The sequence below is a fragment of the Ornithodoros turicata genome, chromosome 8 (genome assembly GCF_037126465.1).
Source record: "Ornithodoros turicata isolate Travis chromosome 8, ASM3712646v1, whole genome shotgun sequence".
Lineage (NCBI taxonomy): Eukaryota > Metazoa > Arthropoda > Arachnida > Ixodida > Argasidae > Ornithodoros > Ornithodoros turicata.
In genome coordinates, this window is record NC_088208.1 from 27,827,655 (window position 1) to 27,838,580 (window position 10,926).

The 10,926-nt window shown below is 46.3% G+C and overlaps 1 long non-coding RNA gene across 1 annotated transcript; it reads left to right on the forward strand.

The window, feature by feature from the left end:
• The first annotated feature begins 977 nt into the window (after positions 1-977).
• LOC135366105 (uncharacterized) lies at positions 978-5,797 on the forward strand. The gene is made up of 3 exons (XR_010414097.1): positions 978-1,168; positions 1,522-1,573; positions 5,588-5,797. It is a non-coding gene; the product is annotated as an uncharacterized LOC135366105 (long non-coding RNA).
• The last annotated feature ends 5,129 nt before the right edge of the window (positions 5,798-10,926 follow it).

The window sequence follows — 10,926 nt, forward strand, 5'->3', positions numbered from 1 at the left end:
GGATGCTGCTGAAGTCTTCCATGGTGTCTGGCAGTCCCCAGCTTGGCATTTAGATAAGTGGTGATGTATTGATGAAGGTTGCCAACACCTCTGTAGCACAGATCAGACTGCTTATCATTCGATCATTGCATGCGTAGTTTGTTCATCACAGTCTGATAACACACATACATTTGTTTACACAATAGCATTATGCATCCAACGATACGATTGAAACTGCTGACAATAGTTACATTTCATAGATTTGCTTTTATTTTTAATAGACCCTTTCATATAATCATAAACTCTCACAGAAAAGTGCAATGCAAACAATATGAGAAACAAGACCTCTAATATTGCCTTTGGTATCTGCATTGTCACGAACACAGCACCATCTGAGCACCAAGCTTGAAAATTCTTGTACAAGATGGACGTGTGTTGTTTACATAAACACTTCTACTTCATAATATATCCTTTCACCAAATAATGAATCGCATCATGTTCACATGCAAGATCTCTAGGACGGAACAACTTGTATGCAATACACAATTTTTATTTTTATTACTCGCAAATGCCTGCGTGGTGCATGCACAAACGTTTACAAGGGAATAGTAAAAGCATGGACTACGTGATCAGTCGCACTGTGCACATATATTTTATCATATCAGTTTTAATGCGTAAGCATTAGAAGGCTGTCCACCTTCAGCATCTCTCTGTGCTTATGGCAAAATTCAGGTGGCCATTTCGTGGCAACTTTTTTTGCAGATCTCGCATGTTCACGTGGCGCCTTCTGAGCGCCAGGAATTTGCCAGCTAACACTTTTTCCGCCCGTCCTCGAAGCGACCGAACAGAGGATTGCCCAACTATATCCGGTGTCGTCATATCCGCATCACGAGTGTGGCGAGGGACCTCATTGGCCCACCCGTCGAAGGTCACGTGGGTTAGCAGGGTTAGCAGATGACGGAACCCGAAGACGAGCGACCGCGACGCCCCTAGCGTAATCTAAACGTCTAAAACCGCTAGATTCCTGGCACTGACGTTCGGGTGGCAACGGTCACGTGATCCAGCTCGCGCGCCGACCTAGCAGTTACCGAGCGTTAGTCCGTGTTGCCATGAAATAACCACCCGAATCCGCCATTAGTTCCAGCACGATTTTGGCACTTTTGCTTTTTGGCTAAAAATGGCACACAAGGTAAGTTATAGGCCATGGTGAGGAAGTCGTATTTTGGGAACGCCATTTAACAAATAAGCAGATGTCGTGATCTTCATCCCGTTGGACGGAATGATGTTGAACGGGACGTTTAACATTACGAAATCGTAGCCAGAATCTTCTGTTACAAAGACTCCCTCACGTATGCCAACAGAATGCATCGCATAGTTTTTCGAACGGCCTTAATCGCGTCATCGTCGTTACGGTCGTTACAAGCGAACGAGTCATTGTATTTGTCATTGTCATTACTACGAAAATACTATAGGAATATCACACAGTCGTAATTTTGAAGGTTCTGATGTTTTCCTTTTCTTGAGTGATCTCTTCCTTTTCAGAGTTGTGTTCCGTTCGACGGTTCCAGGATCCTCATGACGAAGCACGGACGAGGTAAACAACTTTATACAGAACAACAGGTTCCCATGCATAAAATTGTATGTTATGCCATGTAAATACATATTATGTCTACACCGAACGCTGTCTACAATCTTCGCGCTGCAGGCCAACACGCCGAACATTTGAACTTTACAAGCGCAAGCTAAAAATAGTCCCCATTGTTGTACACTTTTGGTTACACAAATAAGTGAGCGGGCAGAAACAAAAGAACGAAGAAACGAAATGTAGGTCACACCCAACGCGCAAATTGTGAAGCTTGGGTGACTGACCCAAGAAAAGCAGAAACAAGAAAGAAGAAGAAGAAATAAAAAAGGAACTCAGTGTCAGTGAAGTGCAGCAAACAGAGGGGATGTCTAGTGATAGGTTCTTCCTTCCAGGACCTACAGAACACCCAATGACGTCACTGACCTACTTCCTGTGCACGGGCTAAACCCAAGCCAGGTAATACCACGAGAAACATATATAACACACAAAAAAAAAGAAAGAAAAAGAATGCGTGACGAAGCTGCTCAGAACGAAATTACTAAATAACTGGCGAGGATGGAAGAGTGGTTGCCCAAATAAAAGCAAAGTAAGATGACAAGTTCTTTCAAAGACACACAAACCAAGTCAAAAAGGAAAAGAAAGAAAGAAAGAAACACGATGCAGCCCATCAATAAGCCGCACGCGGATGCAAGTGACACGTGATGTGGTGGACGTGTCTTCGCGTGCAGGTGCGCGAGTCCGGTCCTACGGAAAAACCGCGCAACGACTGGAGAGCTCGAACCTTCTCCTCTGCTGCGTGCCGAAGGGACGCTACTTTCTTGTGTATATTTTCCCATCCGCGAAAGTTCTGAAATGTCTGTGGGACTTTGCATTCGATTCTATACGGAAGAGGAGCTGGCATTCTCAATGCCACCTTATCTTACGCAGAGGCGATGGACACTTCATGGTGGTATGGTAAAATACGAAGTGGTCTCATATTGACTTCGACGAGGGTACTAGGCCCGCGTACCAGGAAAGGTAGTAACAACTGGTTGATTACATACACACTTATATGTATGCTTACGCACATCAACTCAACTGATTCTTATTCAAGTGCATTTTTAATACAAAACATCACGTAGAGCCCCAAGGCAAGCCCTGTGAGGCTGCTCCAGAGGTACATGTTTTGAATGCGCACTTGCATACCCTTGCAGCGAGAAAAAGAAAAAGAAATGCATAGAGAGAACCTAAAACATACGTCACATATTACTCGTATACAGATAATGGAAAGTCACACACTTTAAAGAAAATTAAAAAATAACAAACAAAAGACTGCGTCAAAACGAATTTAGAGATGTAGAGTTACATTACTCGTAGGGAAGAGAGTTCCATAATTTACAAGAAAAACAAGAGAAAGAAAACAAACGATAGTTTGAACAAGGGCACCGTAAACATAGAGTTAAATCATCAGTATACGAGGGTCGTATACACTGATATACACTGCTGTGAAATCGTTACTGCCTACGGCAGCCCCCGTAACTCCATGTGCATTTGGCTCGTCATGGTTCTTAGTACCGCCTGCGCCATATGGAAAGACTACAGCTTTTCCTAATCGTACAGAATCAAATAAATTTACTACCAATAAATTTCATTGGCCAGATGACTTTCCCCAATGGAATGGACCATCCTACGATATAGCTGTTCTCAAGAATGAGTTTCGACCGCGGGAAGATCGCGGTACTCAAAATTTTAGCGTATATCCCTTTTGCACATTCAGTTAGAGTTGTAATGCGGTAAATTTACTCTTCCTCTTCATTCCTAATCTATATCTAATCTCTCCTCCGCCACAAAAGGCGAGGCAGCGAAGACAGTTGTGGCGGAAGCCAACTGAGAACGGAAGACAACGTACGTGGATGGATGAGGGGGGATATTATTTGTAAACTCGTCCGCAGCCAAGCATATCCGTGCCTTGTTGCTTTGTATTCTCGGGTGTGGGAACTTCCATTTTCTTACTGCCTACTTTCTTCCTGTCTGTCTTTCCAACTCATTCTTCGTGGCGGATTTTTCTGATTTCAGCATTACAATCTCTTCCTTCGTTCGTTCGCCCATATACGTTGAGAGCAATCCGCCCATACCTTATTTCGTTGTCCTTTTATTCTTTTCTCTCTCTCTCTCGTTTGGTGCTCCCCTCGCAAGGCATTACCGAAGTGTTGTTATGAAAGCAACTGCTTTTCCACGTACATGGTGAACTGACCTGTCCCTGGATTACTGTGTACAATCAGAATACGATTCTTTCAAGCGATTCTGTAATGTTGTTGTTGTTGTGGCATCTCTGGACCAGCGTTCACGTGCGAAAGCTAAAATAATAATAGAGCAAGAAACTGAACCCACAATGATGATTGCGAGGTTCTCCCTGGGCTTTTCGAAGACTTTCCTGACGAACGTCGGCACAGTTCCCCCTGAAGTCGGCCCAGGACGCATACTAACCCCCTGTCCCCCACTCTTTCCTGCTGTCCTCTCTCCATCTGTCCACATCTGTACGCCGCTCATAGCCACAGTTGCTTCGCGGTGCTAACACGGAATAAAAACAACACTGTAACATTAACTACGAGGATAATCTCGTTGTAACCGCATTTCTCCACATGTCCAACAGCATGGCCACAGTGTTGCCAGACAAAAACTGAAAAAAAAAACATAAAATAAAATAAAATAAAACAGTGCCAAAGAAAGGAACATGCCTTACGGTTACCATGGAGCTGCATTCCTCATTAATTCGCGGGATTCTTTCTTGTGAGGCTGAGAATGATGAAGCACGACACAAGCAGCAAATGGCCATTGCATTTATTACATCCTCTCATGATCATACAGCCGCGCGGCGATAAAAAATAAATTAAACTACGTGAACAAAGAGGAGGAGGAGGAGGAGAGAGAGCGCGCTTGATGAGCATGAATATAGAAATGGAAAGAGCGCTAGGTGTGCAGGAAGTATTGGGGCGTTCGAAGGCAATAAATTAGTGTCGGTGACACGCAAGCTCAGCTTGCGATGAATCCTAGGGGTTGCTACTTCTGAGACGAGTCGAACGGCATGGCAGGATTTTGGCACGGATTGTTGGAGCCAATCCTCGAGGATTTGTCGTCCGTGCAGCCCCGAGTGTTCTTTTAGGCGATTTTCCGGAGATGAAAGAAGCCTGTAGAGATCCGAAGATAGACAACATAAATAGATAATAATAATAATTTAGTTATCACATGCAATGAGAGGACACTGCGGCAAACAGTTGACTTAACTCTCGAAGTTTACAAAACAGTGTGTTATAGCCGTGTTCAACATAAGAGCGGCGTGCGCTTATTGGCAGCAATAGGTAAAAACACATTACTCAACGTTTCGGCAAATAGTGCGCGATACCGAAACTTCGAGAACCCCGTAGTGGCACCTGGTGGTGGTGCTGTATAATTTCTCCGGGTCCAAGACATGACGCTTCGATACGATCAGATCCTTACATCAGGGCTCCGAACCAAAATTATTCCCTCTGCCAAAATGATTGCCGATTCCGTTCAAGATACAGAATCGGACACAGGTGCGAATATCATTTATACAGGCTCAAACTCGCTTGAATATCCATAAATGACATTTAAATTCGATAATACTCGACGTCTAGAACAAGCAGGCGTAAATACCCCAGTACCTCAGCCCTCAAAAGGAATGGGCTTTTTTCTGGAGATACGTCTCCTATGGGCTCAAACTTAAAATACATATCCTATATTCAAACTATGTATCGATAACTGCTGTTTCCAACTAGTCTTCCGTGCAATAGGCTGCATTTCTTCAGATGGAAGTGCTGAAGAAGTGCAGCCTACTGCACGAAAGTTTTTTTTTTTTTTCATGCTAAATAGATGCTCTTAGCCGTCTTGTTTTTAACGAAGAATATTTCACTGCAATTACAAGCAATCAGTACTGCACACGTGCTTGTGGTTGCAGCAAATTCGTACTCATCCAGGGAAACCCAAGTACTGAACAAAACGCGCCCCGCCTTGTTTACATTCTAGGGCATCGCTCCCACGATCGGAAGCACCCAAATACCCCCGCAGACCTGAAGACGTCGACGACCCGCCAAACAGGTAATCAGCCCGGAGGAAAATGTGCCAGGACAGGCCGGATGTGGGTCACGGGCAAGTTCCCCCTGGCATTTTCTGGGTCAAACACTGACGCGCCTTGTCTGTGATGTAACGCGGCGCCAAGTTCAAGGGCAATATTTTCCAGAGGGCATCGTTATGACCGTCGTTTCCCCCAAGGGGTCCCCGGTATGTCCGGTTAAATATGCAACCGCTAGAAGGCACGTCAGTGGCACGTGATGTAAAAGGAAATCAATAAAATCAACATTATTTGCAGTTATGTCCTCACAAATGGCTCCATTCGACTAGGACGAACAATTGATACAGAAGATCTGGCAGCTGTAAAACCAAACTGAGCTGATTTTGCAAACCACATGGGAAAGTGGGTCTGCCCCAGTCTCTGTCGACATCTCATCGCAAGGACTACAACTATATCTGTCTCATGAGGAGAGGCTTTGAGTACGAATGTGCGGACAGGGAATAGTACAGGTTGTTGCAGTGCAGTGGAGAGATCCGTACATTAAATCTGCAGGTTGGTCAAACGGACATCAGCTGCGGCAAGTGGTTTACTATAACGTTACAGCTGTGCTGTTCTCTGCTGAAGAGCTTCGCTCCTATGGTAAACACCCTATCAATATGCGTTTCTCTATTGAGTTTTCCTTACACGGTCCTTATGGGTGAGGCGCATGCCTGTAGGTACGCCTACTACTACATTTCTCCCGTAAGCTAGTGGTTGTTACTTGGAGCATTAGCCGGACTAAAGCCCGCATCCTCAAGCGATTTTGCCGTAATCGTTCCACGCGTTGAGATGTCCGTAGCTTGTAGTGTCATACTAAGCTACCGGAAATACCATAAACCCCAACTTCCGTGGTACTTTACCTTGTCGTGTCCTATTTACAGTGGGGACGATCCGTCTTGCGTTCATTAGTTGGTTTTCGTGGCGTACTTCTTCTCGCCCTGCTCAATAGCCTTGGTAACCCTGTCGAGGACATCGGCGAGACCGTCCATGATGGCTGGGTTGATGGACGGCAGACTGAAGGTCCGTTTCTGGCCCTCCCTGAAGAAGAGGCTGACACCTAGCAGAGGAAGCAAGAGACCGCCAAGACCCAACATGAGGAGCATGGGCACGGCATTGGTGATCATAGAAGGCAGTGACGAGACCACGCCATTCATGAGGCCCGAGAGACCTGAGGTGATGGTTGAAGCTAAGCCGCCGGCGGCGGCGCTGGCTGCACCGCTCTGACGGTTGATGTTAGGTTGGTAAAGTGAAGCCTCTGGGTAAGCAGCTCTGGAAAGCACCAGGAGGGATGCCACGACGAGGGTGACAAAGACGAGCTGCCTGGTATGCATGGTCCTGAAGAGGAAGTCAGCATAACTCGTTAAGACGATGACAATGATGGAGCAGTGGTTACTGAATGTCTTGAACAGGGAACCCTGCATGACACGCTTGTCGCATTCGTCATTTAAGCGCATTGTTGTAGAGACTGATGTGCTTCAGACGAAGGGCACACCAACCACTCCTCCGAAGTTATGCACAGAACACGCGTGATATGCGAATCTCAAGCCACAGTAGTGAGGTCAACGTGCTGCTCTCTTCGGTTTCGGGTATCTTATTCGGGCATCGGCGATTTATTGCTTAATATTTTCTTCCAGCGCTGCCGAGATACGTGGTCGGAGTCGCGAGCAAGTGCTACTGTGATAGTACTAGCTGCAGGTTCTTACGGAAGCTTGCATAATTCTAATACACACACATACACATGTGATAACGTAATGGAAGTTTTGTTCGCAACTGAGACTGCCCCCCTGCACTGTGGTGAGGTGTTGCCCACTGAGGTGAGCGCGAGTAGTGAGATGCTTATTGAATATAATGGCATTATTGAATAACAGTTCAGTTGCGAGCCTTTGCCTCGAACTCTATCAACTAGAGGAATAGTGCAAGGTAGTCGACGATAACTACGCAAAAAATTTATCTGTAGAACGTAAGAGTTGACCAGTGCTAAAGACTCCAGATAATCCGTAGTAGCTCTCTGTGCCTGTGTGTCTTACAATACGGTTACCCTACGGTACCCTGACGGAACTATGATGCGTGTTGATACCGATATTGTAAGCCACAATGCCATGAATTCTTATCTTGCATCCACTGTTATGAGGCAGGGAACGCGTTTTTATCCAAGCATATCCAGCGGCTTCTAATCCGGTTGCGGCGGCGTCCGCACGCCGATATTCTCTACAAGAACGATGGGGTGTTTCCCTCGCGTTACTTCTCTTATTTCAGTCCTTCACTGGCATGGTTAACCGGTTACGTTGTTTGTACGGATGTGCTTACATTTTATTAGAAATTTACATTTAGGCTCAGTCCAGAATAAATTTCAACTGACCAGAAAGACAACAGCAAGAAAACAGCATAAACAAGACACTAATAAAAGTATGACTTCCTATATACTGGCTTCATCTAAACAAGTACGCGCAATTCTGTTCTTGACTACTTCTATCAGCGCATAAACGTTCCCCCTTACGAACGCAACGCGTAACTCACCTTGTGAATGAGAAGACACCGGGCGTGTGCCGTAGAAAAAAATCCTAAACGAGGGGACGTGCACAGTACAAAACCACGAGCACTACAAACAGCCGCCACGATACGTAGGCCGTCTTTATACCGGTCTCCGTGCCATGCCCCCCCCCCCGAAAAAAAACGCAGTCTCTCTCCAAAGTCCAGCCCCCCTCAGTCCGTCTGCGTCGTCGGTAATCCCAGGCATTCCTCCCGGTCACGGGGCCGCGATGCTCTTCCCCCAGCGATTGGCTAGGCCGGCAACTCTGACGTCGCTAACATTGCAATGTACGGTGTCCCCTATTTGGGTCGTGAAACACCCCCTGAACCTGAATCCGGATCAATCTGGAGACGAAATGCTTTTTTGGAGATCGTAGATACGTCTGAAGTACTATTGGTGAATACCGATTCACTGGTGTAAGCCGTCGACGCTGTAGTGACCCCTTAGACGAACCCGGTTGCGAGATGTGCGTGTGCAAAGGATAGTAGTGAATGAGACGAAGGAGCATCCGGAAGGGCCCCGTGCTGCTTTATCCACGCTGCCGCTTTTCCCAGATTGTGTCAGTTCGTGTATGCAGTGAAGACCGCGTACGTGCCGTTTTGGAACACGGGCATATTGTAGTGGTGACTACATATGCATATCTTAAGCATCGTGCGACCTACAGAAGCATTTGAGCTCTACTAACCAAGCGCGCTCTGTTTGCTCTCAAAAAAGCGAGAGTGATGTATGGTACAAAGAGAGTTCGTGAAGGGTCTCACAATAAATAGACATACATTATGCCCCTTGATGGCTGGACAAGTGCACGTTTATCGGTGCACATTGCAGACTCGTGTACATCAGAACTAAAGTGTAAAAGTGTGCCACAGATATTCGCAGAAAGAGTGCTAGCGTTAAGCAGCATGCTGAAGATGTTGGTAAACACGCGATTCTTCGTTTTATGCAGCGGTTTTGTCAAGAGCAGCGGACTTGCTCTGTAAAGATCCTGGCCACGCCACACACCAAAACAAACGGTATTCGTGTCTTGCAAAGCGCTCAAGACCAACTAGATCTTAAGAGGGCAAACAGCATGCCATCACGTCGCTGTTCCAGGACAAGATCGCCTATCGTACTCCTATCTCAGTCCTCAGCTTGTAAATTTATACTAAAGGATCCTAACGTCCAGGACCAATCTTGCCTTTTACAACAATGTAGAGATAAGATACACACTACACATCGTTTCCCACTAACCCACTTTTTACCAAACAGGACCGTTCTGTTACTTTCGTGCGAATACAACAATATAAAATCATTTACGACGCTGTCACGCCTCCAGTGCGGCTCCCCTCAGCTAAAGACTTCAAGGAGAAGGTCGTTAGCCCGTGTGAGGATGTTGCCGTACGCTCTACTTTGAAGAGGCTCCGTAGTCTTGACATTGGCACGCTTCCTGTTCGCCAGGTATGGCAGGTGAGTCAAAAAGGGCATTCTAAAGGGCGCCACCTAGGTTAAGCAGCGTATACACCGGGACACCATTACTGCGGTCTTCCTGGCCGGAAAGGGAAGTCTTCAAAAGTGTCGCAGGTTTTGAAAGACGGTGTTGCTCGACATGTTATTGCCACACAAGGATCGTACCCGGTGGCATGAAGTCGAATGAGATAGCTTGTAACTGGCATTGGGGATCGTCACAGAAACCAGTGACGACGACGATAGCATATCTCATTGAGGTTGGGAAGTCCTCTGCGTAATTTGCGTCCCACGTTGCAAGTACCTTGGAGTTTATACCTATGATAGGAACCAAAGCCTCGAGATGCAGGAACACACAGGGACGACATAACAGACTCCCCAGATGTGTTCCTCTGTCTCGGGGTTTTCGTTCCTATCATGGCTCACCAGCTAACCTGCGTTTTGTCTTCTTCGTGTACTTCAGACTTACTCTACTGGTCAGATACCCTGAATATACGAGACCTTCCTATCTCTTTATGCAAAAGAGAACAGGACGTGCAGGGATTGTCTTCCAGACATTTCTGATTACTCTTTTCAACGTAAACTATTGTGGTCAAAAAGCACTGCCCTAAAACCTTCTGATGTTCCAGGAGAAACACCAACGCGTGTGATATGAGCAAGCATTGCGCTTGTCCATTCTTACAGATGGCAATACAAACGGTCAGCTGATGGTGCTGCAGATATGAACAGAATTTGCAAGGGCGCGCTCTTGATACCTTGTAGCACGACGACAAATATTCATTCCGCGTATTACAAGAACTGGTGCTTAGCGAGATCTCATGAAACCGGAACGAGGAAGTGTCAGGCACCGTCGGAAACGATCCATCGTGGCGCGTATTCTGCGACCGAGGATCAAGGTTATTGGGCCAGCGCCTGTGGTGGAATAGCTTTCCTGCTAAGGCTCATCTGGCCAGACATCGAACGTCCACGTCGCTTGCATAGAAACATTCCGTCAGACGCTGACGGACGCAGGCACCAAGACAGGAAGCTCCTCGAAGCAATTCATTACGAGATCTTGGGAAACGATAGAGGTGAGCTGCTTCATTTATTCCGACGGCTCACGACGACACGGTCAAGAATGGCAGCACGTTTTCTCGAGAATTGCTGGGAAGCGATCTCTTTGTTGTAGCGAGAAGAAAATCTCCATGCTGATTCATGTAGGAGTGGGGGCATTTGTACACTCAAGAAAAGGTTTTGAGAAAAAATAAGTGAATAAACAATTGGCTCTGTAGCCACCTGAGTTAA